Consider the following 15,082-nt stretch of genomic DNA (forward strand, 5'->3'; position numbering starts at 1 on the left):
GGATGGTCTGATCTCGGTATCTGCGGGGTGATGGTCTGATCTCGGTATCTGTGGAGGGATAGTCTGATCTCGGTATCTGTGGGCCGATGGTCTGATCTCGGTATCTGAGGAGCGATGGTCTGATCTCGGTATCTGCGGGGTGATGGTCCGATCTTAGTATCTGTGGAGGGATGGTCTGATCTCAGTATCTGTAGAGGGATGGTCTAATCTCGGTATCTGTGGGCGATGGTCTGATCTCGGTATCTGTGGAGCGATGGTCTGATCTCGGTATCTGTGGAGCGATGGTCTGATCTTGGTATCTGTGGAGGGATGGTCTGATCTCAGTATCTGTAGAGGGATGGTCTGATCTCGGTATCTGTGGAGCGATGGTGTGATCTCGGTATCTGTGGAGGGATGGTCTGATCTCGGTATCTGTGGAGGGATGGTCTGATCTTGGTATCTGTGGAGTTATGGTCTGATCTCGGTATCTGTGGAGGGATGGTGTGATCTCGGTATCTGTGGAGGGATGGTCTGATCTCGGTATCTGTGGAGTGATGGTCTGATCTCGGTATCTGTAGAGGGATAGTCTGATCTCGGTATCTGTGGAGGGATGGTGTGATCTCGGTATCTGCGGAGCGATGGTCTGATCTCGGTATCTGTGGGCCGATGGTCTGATCTCGGTATCTGTGGAGGGATAGTCTGAGCTCGGTATCTGTGGATTGATGGTCTGATCTCGGTATCTGTGGGGATATGGTCTGATCTCGGTATCTGCGGGACGATGGTCTGATCTCGGTATCTGTGGAGGGATGGTCTGTTCTCGGTATCTGTGGAGGGATGTTCTGATCTCGGTATCTGTGGAAGGATGGTCTGATCTCGGTATCTGCGGGACGATGGTCTGATCTCGGTATCTGTGGGGATATGGTCTGATCTCGGTATCTGTGGGACAATGGTCTGATCTCGGTATCTGTGGAGGGATGGTCTGATCTCGGTATCTGTGGAAGGATGGTCTGATCTCGGTATCTGCGGGACGATGGTCTGATCTCGGTATCTGTGGAGGGATGGTCTGATCTCGGTATCTGTGGAGCGATGGTCTGATCTCGGTATCTGTGGAGGGATGGCCTGATCTCAGTATCTGTGGAGCAATGGTCTGATCTCGGTATCTGTAGAGTGATGGTCTGATCTCGGTATCTGTGGAGTGATGGTCTGATCTCGGTATCTGCGGGGTGATGGTCTGATCTCGGTATCTGTGGAGGGATGGTCTGATCTCGGTATCTGTGGACTGATGGTCGGATCTCGGGATCTGTGGGGCGATGGTCTGATCTCGGTATCTGTGGAGGGATGGTCTGATCTCGGTATCTGTGGAGTGATGGTCTGATCTCGGTATCTGTAGAGTGATGGTCTGATCTCGGTATCTGTGGAGTGATGGTCTGATCTCGGTATCTGCGGGGTGATGGTCTGATCTCGGTATCTGTGGAGGGATGGTCTGATCTCGGTATCTGTGGAAGGATGGTCTGATCTCGGTATCTGAGGAGCGATGGTCTGATCTCGGTATCTGCGGGGTGATGGTCTGATCTCGGTATCTGTGGAGGGATGGTCTGATCTCGGTATCTGTGGACTGATGGTCGGATCTCGGGATCTGTGGGGCGATGGTCTGATCTCGGTATCTGTGGAAGGATGGTCTGATCTCGGTATCTGCGGGACGATGGTCTGATCTCGGTATCTGTGGGGATATGGTCTGATCTCGGTATCTGTGGGACAATGGTCTGATCTCGGTATCTGTGGATTGATGGTCTGATCTCGGTATCTGTGGGGATATGGTCTGATCTCGGTATCTGCGGGACGATGGTCTGATCTCGGTATCTGTGGAGGGATGGTCTGATCTCGGTATCTGTGGAAGGATGGTCTGATCTCGGTATCTGTGGAGGGATGTTCTGATCTCGGTATCTGTGGAAGGATGGTCTGATCTCGGTATCTGCGGGACGATGGTCTGATCTCGGTATCTGTGGGGATATGGTCTGATCTCGGTATCTGTGGGACAATGGTCTGATCTCGGTATCTGTGGAGGGATGGTCTGATCTCGGTATCTGTGGAAGGATGGTCTGATCTCGGTATCTGCGGGACGATGGTCTGATCTCGGTATCTGTGGGGTGATGGTCTGATCTCGGTATCTGCGGGACGATGGTCTGATCTCGGTATCTGTGGGGATATGGTCTGATCTCGGTATCTGTGGGGGATGGTCTGATCTCGGTATCTGCGGGACGATGGTCTGATCTCGGTATCTGTGGGGATATGGTCTGATCTCGGTATCTGCGGGACAATGGTCTGATCTCGGTATCTGTGGAGGGATGGTCTGATCTCGGTATCTGTGGAGGGATGGTCTGATCTCGGTATCTGTGGAGCGATGGTGTGATCTCGGTATCTGTGGAGGGATGGTCTGATCTCGGTATCTGTGGAGCGATGGTCTGATCTCGGTATCTGTGGAGGGATGGCCTGATCTCAGTATCTGTGGAGCAATGGTCTGATCTCGGTATCTGTGGAGGGATGGCCTGATCTCGGTATCTGTGGAGTGATGGTCTGATCTCGGTATCTGTGGAGCGATGGTCTGATCTCGGTATCTGTGGAGGGATGGTCTGATCTCGGTATCTGTGGAGCGATGGTCTGATCTCGGTATCTGTGGAGGGATGGCCTGATCTCAGTATCTGTGGAGCAATGGTCTGATCTCGGTATCTGTGGAGGGATGGCCTGATCTCAGTATCTGTGGAGCAATGGTCTGATCTCGGTATCTGTGGAGAGATAGTGGGATCTCGGTATCTGCGGGGCGATGGTCTGATCTCGGTATCTGTGGAGCGATGGTGTGATCTCGGTATCTGCGGGGCGATGGTCTGATCTCGGTATCTGTGGAGCGATGGTGTGATCTCGGTATCTGTGGAGGGATGGTGTGATCTTGGTATCTGTGGAGGGATGTTATGATCTCGGTATCTGTGGAGGGATGGTCTGATCTCGGTATCTGTGGAGGGATGGTCTGATCTCAGTATCTGTGGAGGGATGGTCTGATCTCGGTATCTGTGGAGGGATGGTCTGATCTCGGTATCTGTGGAGTTATGGTCTGATCTCGGTATCTGTGGAGGGATGGTCTGATCTCGGTATCTGTAGAGGGATGGTCTGATCTCGGTATCTGTGGAGGGATGGTCTGATCTCGGTATCTGTAGAGGGATGGTCTGATCTCGGTATCTGTGGAGGGATGGTCTGATCTCGGTATCTGTGGAAGGATGGTCTGATCTCTGTATCTGCGGAGCGATGGTCTGATCTCGGTATCTGTGGACTGATGGTCTGATCTCGGTATCTGTGGACTGATGGTCTGATCTCGGTATCTGTGGGGGATGGTCTGATCTCGGTATCTGCGGGACGATGGTCTGATCTCGGTATCTGTGGGGATATGGTCTGATCTCGGTATCTGCGGGACAATGGTCTGATCTCGGTATCTGTGGAGGGATGGTCTGATCTCGGTATCTGTGGAGGGATGGTCTGATCTCGGTATCTGTGGAGCGATGGTGTGATCTCGGTATCTGTGGAGGGATGGTCTGATCTCGGTATCTGTGGAGCGATGGTCTGATCTCGGTATCTGTGGAGGGATGGCCTGATCTCAGTATCTGTGGAGCAATGGTCTGATCTCGGTATCTGTGGAGGGATGGCCTGATCTCGGTATCTGTGGAGTGATGGTCTGATCTCGGTATCTGTGGAGCGATGGTCTGATCTCGGTATCTGTGGAGGGATGGTCTGATCTCGGTATCTGTGGAGCGATGGTCTGATCTCGGTATCTGTGGAGGGATGGCCTGATCTCAGTATCTGTGGAGCAATGGTCTGATCTCGGTATCTGTGGAGGGATGGCCTGATCTCAGTATCTGTGGAGCAATGGTCTGATCTCGGTATCTGTGGAGAGATAGTGGGATCTCGGTATCTGCGGGGCGATGGTCTGATCTCGGTATCTGTGGAGCGATGGTGTGATCTCGGTATCTGCGGGGCGATGGTCTGATCTCGGTATCTGTGGAGCGATGGTGTGATCTCGGTATCTGTGGAGGGATGGTGTGATCTTGGTATCTGTGGAGGGATGTTATGATCTCGGTATCTGTGGAGGGATGGTCTGATCTCGGTATCTGTGGAGGGATGGTCTGATCTCAGTATCTGTGGAGGGATGGTCTGATCTCGGTATCTGTGGAGGGATGGTCTGATCTCGGTATCTGTGGAGTTATGGTCTGATCTCGGTATCTGTGGAGGGATGGTCTGATCTCGGTATCTGTAGAGGGATGGTCTGATCTCGGTATCTGTGGAGGGATGGTCTGATCTCGGTATCTGTAGAGGGATGGTCTGATCTCGGTATCTGTGGAGGGATGGTCTGATCTCGGTATCTGTGGAAGGATGGTCTGATCTCTGTATCTGCGGAGCGATGGTCTGATCTCGGTATCTGTGGAGGGATGGTCTGATCTCGGTATCTGTGGAGGGATGGTGTGATCTCGGTATCTGTGGGGATATGGTCTGATCTCGGTATCTGCGGGACGATGGTCTGATCTCGGTATCTGTGGAGGGATGGTCTGTTCTCGGTATCTGTGGAGGGATGTTCTGATCTCGGTATCTGTGGAAGGATGGTGTGATCTCGGTATCTGTGGGGGATGGTCTGATCTCGGTATCTGTGGATTATTGGTCTGATCTCGGTATCTGTGGGGATATGGTCTGATCTCGGTATCTGTGGAGGGATGGTCTGATCTTGGTATCTGTGGAGGGATGGTCTGATCTCGGTATCTGTGGAGGGATGGTCTGATCTCGGTATCTGTGGAGGGATGGTCTGATCTCGGTATCTGTGGAGGGATGGTCTGATCTCGGTATCTGTGGAGGGATGGTCTGATCTCGGTATCTGTGGAGGGATGGTCTGATCTCGGTATCTGTGGAGGGATGGTCTGATCTCGGTATCTGTGGAGGGATGGTCTGATCTCGGTATCTGTGGAGGGATGGTCTGATCTCGGTATCTGTGGAGGGATGGTCTGATCTCGGTATCTGTGGAGGGATGGTATGATCTCGGTATCTGTGGAGGGATGGTCTGATCTCGATATCTGTGGAGGGATGGTCTGATCTCAGTATCTGTGGAGCAATAGTCTGATCTCGGTATCTGTGGAGGGATGGTCTGATCTTGGTATCTGTGGAGGGATGGTCTGATCTCGGTATCTGTGGAGTGATGGTCTGATCTCGATATCTGTGGGGTGATGGTCTGATCTCAGTATCTGTGGAGGGATGGTCTGATCTCGGTATCTGTGGAGTGATGGTCTGATCTCGGTATCTGTGGAGCGATGGTCTGATCTCGGTATCTGTGGAGGGATGGTCTGATCTCAGTATCTATGGAGGGATGGTCTGATCTCAGTATCTGTGGAGGGATAGTCTGATCTCGGTATCTGTGGAGGGATGGTCTGATCTCGGTATCTGTGGGGTGATGGTCTGATCTCGGTATCTGTGGGGTGATGGTCTGATCTCGGTATCTGTGGAGTGATGGTCTGATCTTGGTATTTCTGGAGGGATGGTCTGATCTTGGTATCTGTGGAGTTATGGTCTGATCTCGGTATCTGTGGAGGGATGGTGTGATCTCGGTATCTGTGGAGGGATGGTCTGATCTCGGTATCTGTGGAGTGATGGTCTGATCTCGGTATCTGTAGAGGGATAGTCTGATCTCGGTATCTGTGGAGGGATGGTGTGATCTCGGTATCTGCGGAGCGATGGTCTGATCTCGGTATCTGTGGGCCGATGGTCTGATCTCGGTATCTGTGGAGGGATAGTCTGAGCTCGGTATCTGTGGATTGATGGTCTGATCTCGGTATCTGTGGAGGGATGGTCTGATCTCGGTATCTGTGGGGATATGGTCTGATCTCGGTATCTGTGGGGATATGGTCTGATCTCGGTATCTGTGGAGTGATGGTCTGATCTCGGTATCTGCGGGGTGATGGTCTGATCTCGGTATCTGCGGGGTGATGGTCTGATCTCGGTATCTGTGGAGGGATAGTCTGATCTCGGTATCTGCGGAAGGATGGTCTGATCTCGGTATCTGCAGAAGGATGGTCTGATCTCGGTATCTGTGGACTGATGGTCGGATCTCGGGATCTGTGGGGCGATGGTCTGATCTCGGTATCTGTGGAGGGATGGTCTGATCTCGGTATCTGTGGAGGGATGGTGTGATCTCGGTATCTGTGGGGCGATGGTCTGATCTCGGTATCTGTGGAGGGATGGTCTGATCTCGGTATCTGTGGAGTGATGGTCTGATCTCGGTATCTGTGGAGGGATGGTCTGATCTCGGTATCTGCGGGGTGATGGTCTGATCTCGGTATCTGTGGAGGGATAGTCTGATCTCGGTATCTGTGGGCCGATGGTCTGATCTCGGTATCTGAGGAGCGATGGTCTGATCTCGGTATCTGCGGGGTGATGGTCCGATCTTAGTATCTGTGGAGGGATGGTCTGATCTCAGTATCTGTAGAGGGATGGTCTAATCTCGGTATCTGTGGGCGATGGTCTGATCTCGGTATCTGTGGAGCGATGGTCTGATCTCGGTATCTGTGGAGCGATGGTCTGATCTTGGTATCTGTGGAGGGATGGTCTGATCTCAGTATCTGTAGAGGGATGGTCTGATCTCGGTATCTGTGGAGCGATGGTGTGATCTCGGTATCTGTGGAGGGATGGTCTGATCTTGGTATCTGTGGAGTTATGGTCTGATCTCGGTATCTGTGGAGGGATGGTGTGATCTCGGTATCTGTGGAGGGATGGTCTGATCTCGGTATCTGTGGAGTGATGGTCTGATCTCGGTATCTGTAGAGGGATAGTCTGATCTCGGTATCTGTGGAGGGATGGTGTGATCTCGGTATCTGCGGAGCGATGGTCTGATCTCGGTATCTGTGGGCCGATGGTCTGATCTCGGTATCTGTGGAGGGATAGTCTGAGCTCGGTATCTGTGGATTGATGGTCTGATCTCGGTATCTGTGGGGATATGGTCTGATCTCGGTATCTGCGGGACGATGGTCTGATCTCGGTATCTGTGGAGGGATGGTCTGTTCTCGGTATCTGTGGAGGGATGTTCTGATCTCGGTATCTGTGGAAGGATGGTCTGATCTCGGTATCTGCGGGACGATGGTCTGATCTCGGTATCTGTGGGGATATGGTCTGATCTCGGTATCTGTGGGACAATGGTCTGATCTCGGTATCTGTGGAGGGATGGTCTGATCTCGGTATCTGTGGAAGGATGGTCTGATCTCGGTATCTGCGGGACGATGGTCTGATCTCGGTATCTGTGGGGTGATGGTCTGATTTCGGTATCTGCGGGACGATGGTCTGATCTCGGTATCTGTGGGGATATGGTCTGATCTCGGTATCTGTGGGGGATGGTCTGATCTCGGTATCTGCGGGACGATGGTCTGATCTCGGTATCTGTGGGGATATGGTCTGATCTCGGTATCTGCGGGACAATGGTCTGATCTCGGTATCTGTGGAGGGATGGTCTGATCTCGGTATCTGTGGAGGGATGGTCTGATCTCGGTATCTGTGGAGCGATGGTCTGATCTCGGTATCTGTGGAGGGATGGTCTGATCTCGGTATCTGTGGAGCGATGGTCTGATCTCGGTATCTGTGGAGGGATGGCCTGATCTCAGTATCTGTGGAGCAATGGTCTGATCTCGGTATCTGTGGAGGGATGGCCTGATCTCGGTATCTGTGGAGTGATGGTCTGATCTCGGTATCTGTGGAGGGATGGCCTGATCTCAGTATCTGTGGAGGGATGGTCTGATCTCGGTATCTGTGGAGCGATGGTCTGATCTCGGTATCTGTGGAGGGATGGCCTGATCTCAGTATCTGTGGAGCAATGGTCTGATCTCGGTATCTGTGGAGAGATAGTGGGATCTCGGTATCTGCGGGGCGATGGTCTGATCTCGGTATCTGTGGAGGGATGGTCTGATCTCGGTATCTGCGGAAGGATGGTCTGATCTCGGTATCTGTGGACTGATGGTCGGATCTCGGGATCTGTGGGGCGATGGTCTGATCTCGGTATCTGTGGAGGGATGGTCTGATCTCGGTATCTGTGGAGGGATGGTGTGATCTCGGTATCTGTGGGGCGATGGTCTGATCTCGGTATCTGTGGAGGGATGGTCTGATCTCGGTATCTGTGGAGTGATGGTCTGATCTCGGTATCTGTGGAGAGATAGTGGGATCTCGGTATCTGTGGAGAGATAGTGGGATCTCGGTATCTGTGGAGGGATGGCCTGATCTCAGTATCTGTGGAGGGATGGTCTGATCTCGGTATCTGCGGGGCGATGGTCTGATCTCGGTATCTGTGGAGCGATGGTGTGATCTCGGTATCTGCGGGGCGATGGTCTGATCTCGGTATCTGTGGAGCGATGGTGTGATCTCGGTATCTGCGGGGCGATGGTCTGATCTCGGTATCTGTGGAGCGATGGTCTGATCTCTGTATCTGTGGAGGGATAGTGGGATCTCGGTATCTGCGGGGTGATGGTCTGATCTCGGTATCTGTGGAGCGATGGTGTGATCTTGGTATCTGTGGAGGGATGTTATGATCTCGGTATCTGTGGAGGGATGGTCTGATCTCGGTATCTGTGGAGGGATGGTCTGATCTCAGTATCTGTGGAGGGATGGTCTGATCTCGGTATCTGTGGAGGGATGGTGTGATCTCGGTATCTGTGGAGTTATGGTCTGATCTCGGTATCTGTGGAGGGATGGTCTGATCTCGGTATCTGTAGAGGGATGGTCTGATCTCGGTATCTGTGGAGGGATAGTCTGATCTCTGTATCTGCGGAGCGATGGTCTGATCTCGGTATCTGTGGGCCGATGGTCTGATCTCGGTATCTGTGGATTGATGGTCTGATCTCGGTATCTGTGGGGATATGGTCTGATCTCGGTATCTGCGGGACGATGGTCTGATCTCGGTATCTGTGGAGGGATGGTCTGTTCTCGGTATCTGTGGAGGGATGTTCTGATCTCGGTATCTGTGGAAGGATGGTGTGATCTCGGTATCTGTGGGGGATGGTCTGATCTCGGTATCTGCGGGACGATGGTCTGATCTCGGTATCTGTGGGGATATGGTCTGATCTCGGTATCTGTGGAGGGATGGTCTGATCTTGGTATCTGTGGAGGGATGGTCTGATCTCGGTATCTGTGGAGGGATGGTCTGATCTCGGTATCTGTGGAGGGATGGTCTGATCTCGGTATCTGTGGAGGGATGGTCTGATCTCGGTATCTGTGGAGGGATGGTCTGATCTCGGTATCTGTGGAGGGATGGTATGATCTGGGTATCTGTGGAGGGATGGTCTGATCTCGGTATCTGTGGAGGGATGGTCTGATCTCGGTATCTGTGGAGGGATGGTCTGATCTCGGTATCTGTGGAGGGATGGTATGATCTCGGTATCTGTGGAGGGATGGTCTGATCTCGATATCTGTGGAGGGATGGTCTGATCTCGATATCTGTGGGGTGATGGTCTGATCTCGGTATCTGTGGGGTGATGGTCTGATCTTGGTATCTGTGGAGTGATGGTCTGATCTCGTTATCTGTGGGGTGATGGTCTGATCTCGATATCTGTGGAGGGATGGTCTGATCTCGGTATCTGTGGAGGGATGGTCTGATCTCGGTATCAGTGGGGTGATGGTCTGATCTCGGTATCTGTGGGGTGATGGTCTGATCTTGGTATCTGTGGAGTGATGGTCTGATCTCGTTATCTGTGGGGTGATGGTCTGATCTCGATATCTGTGGAGGGATGGTCTGATCTCGGTATCTGTGGAGGGATGGTCTGATCTCGGTATCTGTGGAGGGATGGTCTGATCTCGGTATCTGTGGAGGGATGGTCTGATCTCGGTATCTGTGGAGGGATGGTCTGTTCTCGGTATCTGTGGAGGGATGTTCTGATCTCGGTATCTGTGGAAGGATGGTGTGATCTCGGTATCTGTGGGTGATGGTCTGATCTCGGTATCTGTGGAGGGATGGTCTGATCTCGGTATCTGTGGAGTGATGGTCTGATCTCGGTATCTGTGGAGCGATGGTCTGATCTCGGTATCTGTGGAGGGATGGTCTGATCTCGGTATCTGTGGAGGGATGGTCTGATCTCAGTATCTGTGGAGGGATGGTCTGATCTCAGTATCTATGGAGGGATGGTCTGATCTCAGTATCTGTGGAGGGATAGTCTGATCTCGGTATCTGTGGAGGGATGGTCTGATCTCGGTATCTGTGGGGTGATGGTCTGATCTCGGTATCTGTGGGGTGATGGTCTGATCTCGGTATCTGTGGAGTGATGGTCTGATCTTGGTATTTCTGGAGGGATGGTCTGATCTTGGTATCTGTGGAGTTATGGTCTGATCTCGGTATCTGTGGAGGGATGGTGTGATCTCGGTATCTGTGGAGGGATGGTCTGATCTCGGTATCTGTGGAGTGATGGTCTGATCTCGGTATCTGTAGAGGGATGGTCTGATCTCGGTATCTGTGGAGTGATGGTCTGATCTCGGTATCTGTAGAGGGATGGTCTGATCTCTGTATCTGCGGAGCGATGGTCTGATCTCGGTATCTGTGGGCCGATGGTCTGATCTCGGTATCTGTGGAGGGATAGTCTGAGCTCGGTATCTGTGGATTGATGGTCTGATCTCGGTATCTGTGGGGATATGGTCTGATCTCGGTATCTGCGGGACGATGGTCTGATCTCGGTATCTGTGGAGGGATGGTCTGTTCTCGGTATCTGTGGGGCGATGTTCTGATCTCGGTATCTGTGGAGGGATGGTGTGATCTCGGTATCTGTGGAGGGATGGTGTGATCTCGGTATCTGTGGAGTGATGGTCTGATCTCGGTATCTGTGGAGTGATGGTCTGATCTCTGTATCTGTGGGGATATGGTCTGATCTCGGTATCTGCGGGACAATGGTCTGATCTCGGTATCTGTGGAGGGATGGTTTGATCTCGGTATCTGTGGAGGGATGGTCTGATCTCGATATCTGTGGGGTGATGGTCTGATCTCGGTATCTGTGGAGTGATGGTCTGATCTCGGTATCTGTGGAGCGATGGTCTGATCTCGGTATCTGTGGAGTGATGGTCTGATCTCGGTGTCTGTGGAGGGATGGTCTGATCTCAGTATCTGTGGAGCGATGGTCTGATCTCGGTATCTGTGGAGGGATGGTCTGATCTCAGTATCTGTGGAGGGATGGTCTGATCTCGGTATCTGTGGAGGGATAGTCTGATCTCAGTATCTGTGGAGGGATAGTCTGATCTCGGTATCTGTGGAGGGATGGTCTGATCTCGGTATCTGTGGGGTGATGGTCTGATCTCGGTATCTGTGGGGTGATGGTCTGATCTCGGTATCTGTGGGGCGATGGTCTGATCTCGGTATCTGTGGGGTGATGGTCTGATCTCGGTATCTGTGGAGTGATGGTCTGATCTCGGTATCTGTGGGGCGATGGTCTGATCTCGGTATCTGTGGGGTGATGGTCTGATCTCGGTATCTGTGGAGTGATGGTCTGATCTCGGTGTCTGTGGAGGGATAGTCTGATCTCGGTATCTGCGGGGCGATGGTCTGATCTCGGTATCTGTGGGGTGATGGTCTGATCTCGGTATCTGTGGGGTGATGGTCTGATCTCGGTATCTGTGGGGCGATGGTCTGATCTCGGTATCTGTGGGGTGATGGTCTGATCTCGGTATCTGTGGGGCGATGGTCTGATCTCGGTATGTGTGGGGTGATGGTCTGATCTCGGTATGTGTGGGGTGATGGTCTGATCTCGGTATCTGTGGAGCGATGGTCTGATCTCGGTATCTGTGGGGTGATGGTCTGATCTCAGTATCTGTGGAGCGATGGTCTGATCTCGGTATCTGTGGAGCGATGGTCTGATCTCGGTATCTGTGGAGCGATGGTCTGATCTCGGTATCTGTGGGGTGATGGTCTGATCTCGGTATCTGTGGGGCGATGGTCTGATCTCGGTATCTGTGGGGTGATGGTCTGATCTCGGTATCTGTGGGGCGATGGTCTGATCTCGGTATGTGTGGGGTGATGGTCTGATCTCGGTATCTGTGGAGCGATGGTCTGATCTCGGTATCTGTGGGGTGATGGTCTGATCTCAGTATCTGTGGAGCGATGGTCTGATCTCGGTATCTGTGGAGCGATGGTCTGATCTCGGTATCTGTGGAGCGATGGTCTGATCTCGGTATCTGTGGAGCGATGGTCTGATCTCGGTATCTGTGGGGCGATGGTCTGATCTCGGTATCTGTGGGGCGATGGTCTGATCTCGGTATCTGTGGGGTGATGGTCTGATCTCGGTATCTGTGGAGCGATGGTCTGATCTCGGTATCTGTGGGGCGATGGTCTGATCTCGGTATCTGTGGAGCGATGGTCTGATCTCGGTATCTGTGGAGCGATGGTCTGATCTCGGTATCTGTGGGGCGATGGTCTGATCTCGGTATCTGTGGACGGGCTCACAGGAAGTGGTCCGGCACATACATTATGCACTCAGCGGTTTGTCTGGAAATGTTACATTATAAACCACACAGAGATCTCCGGATAACGAGATGATTTCCTCCGATGGACGCGGCGCTCATATAATGTATATATAGCCGGGGTGGGGGGGGGGGCGCTGAGCTTTGATTGGCTGACGAATCGTATGGATTTGGTGGGTGTGGGTTGTATGTGACACGGAGCTCAGCGGTGACCAAAGACGCCCATCACCCTTTACTGACATTAGTGGAGGCCCGTCAATAGGGGGCGCCGCCCCCCCAAAGCTATGGAAGATCGTCGTCTCTGCAATCATGTGATCACAGATGGGAAGCTTGATTGGCTTCTTTTAGCGATTTCTCAGGGCGCAGAGCTGTGCGCCACCAACATGCCCCCTATACAATTATTCTTTGTGATTGGCTGAGCCGTGGAGGACGTGGGCGGAGCTTTTAGCTGAACTTCCAGTCTCGCTGTGTAATGGAAGTCTGTACACCTTCCCTATCACACAGAGCCTCCCCTCCCCCCTCCCCCTCTCAGTTACCTCTATACTTTCCTTAAAATTATTTTCTGATTGGTTGATCTGACATTCTGATACAACCTGCATGACCAATGGCAATCTGTGTATCTATCGCCCAAATACACCAAATGATCTCCCATCCCGGAGTCCGCCTGTCCTCTGCACAGCCATATAATGGAGATGCCTGAGGTCAGTATCTGCCCCTGGACTGAATATTCCCCCAACATCAGGCTCAGGTGTGTTGGGATGAGGGCAGGTGGACGGCTCAGGTGTGTTGGGACGAGGGCAGGTGGACGGTTCAGGTGGGTTGGGATGAGGGCAGGTGGATGGTTCAGGTGTGTTGGGATGAGGGCAGGTGGACGGCTCAGGTGTGTTGGGATGAGGGCAGGTGGACGGTTCAGGTGTGTTGGGATGAGGGCAGGTGGATGGTTCAGGTGTGTTGGGATGAGGGCAGGTGGATGGTTGAGGTGTGTTGGGATGAGGGCAGGTGGACGGTTCAGGTGGGTTGGGATGAGGGCAGGTGGACGGTTCAGGTGGGTTGGGATGAGGGCAGGTGGACGGTTCAGGTGGGTTGGGATGAGGGCAGGTGGACGGTTCAGGTGTGTTGGGATGAGGGCAGGTGGACGGTTCAGGTGTGTTGGGATGAGGGCAGGTGGACGGTTCAGGTGTGTTGGGATGAGGGCAGGTGGACGGTTCAGGTGTGTTGGGATGAGGGCAGGTGGACGGTTCAGGTGTGTTGGGATGAGGGCAGGTGGACGGTTCAGGTGTGTTGGGATGAGGGCAGGTGGACGGTTCAGGTGTGTTGGGATGAGGGCAGGTGGACGGTTCAGGCGTGTTGGGATGAGGGCAGGTGGACGGTTCAGGCGTGTTGGGATGAGGGCAGGTGGACGGTTCAGGCGTGTTGGGATGAGGGCAGGTGGACGGTTCAGGCGTGTTGGGATGAGGGCAGGTGGACGGTTCAGGCGTGTTGGGATGAGGGCAGGTGGACGGTTCAGGCGTGTTGGGATGAGGGCAGGTGGACGGCTCAGGTGTGTTGGGATGAGGGCAGGTGGACGGTTCAGGTGTGTTGGGATGAGGGCAGGTGGACGGTTCAGGTGTGTTGGGATAAGGGCAGGTGGACGGTTCAGGTGTGTTGGGATGAGGGCAGGTGGACGGTTCAGGTGTGTTGGGATGAGGGCAGGTGGACGGTTCAGGCGTGTTGGGATGAGGGCAGGTGGACGGTTCAGGCGTGTTGGGATGAGGGCAGGTGGACGGTTCAGGCGTGTTGGGATGAGGGCAGGTGGACGGTTCAGGCGTGTTGGGATGAGGGCAGGTGGACGGTTCAGGCGTGTTGGGATGAGGGCAGGTGGACGGTTCAGGCGTGTTGGGATGAGGGCAGGTGGACGGTTCAGGCGTGTTGGGATGAGGGCAGGTGGACGGCTCAGGTGTGTTGGGATGAGGGCAGGTGGACGGTTCAGGCGGGTTGGGATGAGGGCAGGTGGATGGGGTTCAGGTGTGTTGGGATGAGGGCAGGTGGACGGTTCAGGTGGGTTGGGATGAGGGCAGGTGGACGGTTCAGGTGTGTTGGGATGAGGGCAGGTGGAAGGTTCAGGTGTGTTGGGATGAGGGCAGGTGGACGGTTGAGGTGTGTTGGGATGAGGGCAGGTGGACGGTTGAGGTGGGTTGGGATGAGGGCAGGTGGACGGTTGAGGTGGGTTGGGATGAGGGCAGGTGGACGGTTGAGGTGTGTTGGGATGAGGGCAGGTGGACGGTTGAGGTGTGTTGGGATGAGGGCAGGTGGACGGTTGAGGTGTGTTGGGATGAGGGCAGGTGGACGGTTCAGGTGTGTTGGGATGAGGGCAGGTGGACGGCTCAGGTGTGTTGGGATGAGGGCAGGTGGACGGTTCAGGCGGGTTGGGATGAGGGCAGGTGGATGGGGTTCAGGTGTGTTGGGATGAGGGCAGGTGGACGGTTCAGGTGGGTTGGGATGAGGGCAGGTGGACGGTTCAGGTGTGTTGGGATGAGGGCAGGTGGAAGGTTCAGGTGTGTTGGGATGAGGGCAGGTGGACGGTTCAGGTGTGTTGGGATGAGGGCAGGTGGACGGTTCAGGTGTG

The sequence above is a fragment of the Lithobates pipiens genome, unplaced genomic scaffold, assembly GCF_037356315.1.
Source record: "Lithobates pipiens isolate NorthernLeopardFrog02 unplaced genomic scaffold, aLitPip1_a1.2 Scaffold_19, whole genome shotgun sequence".
In the NCBI taxonomy this organism is placed as follows: Eukaryota; Metazoa; Chordata; class Amphibia; order Anura; family Ranidae; genus Lithobates; species Lithobates pipiens.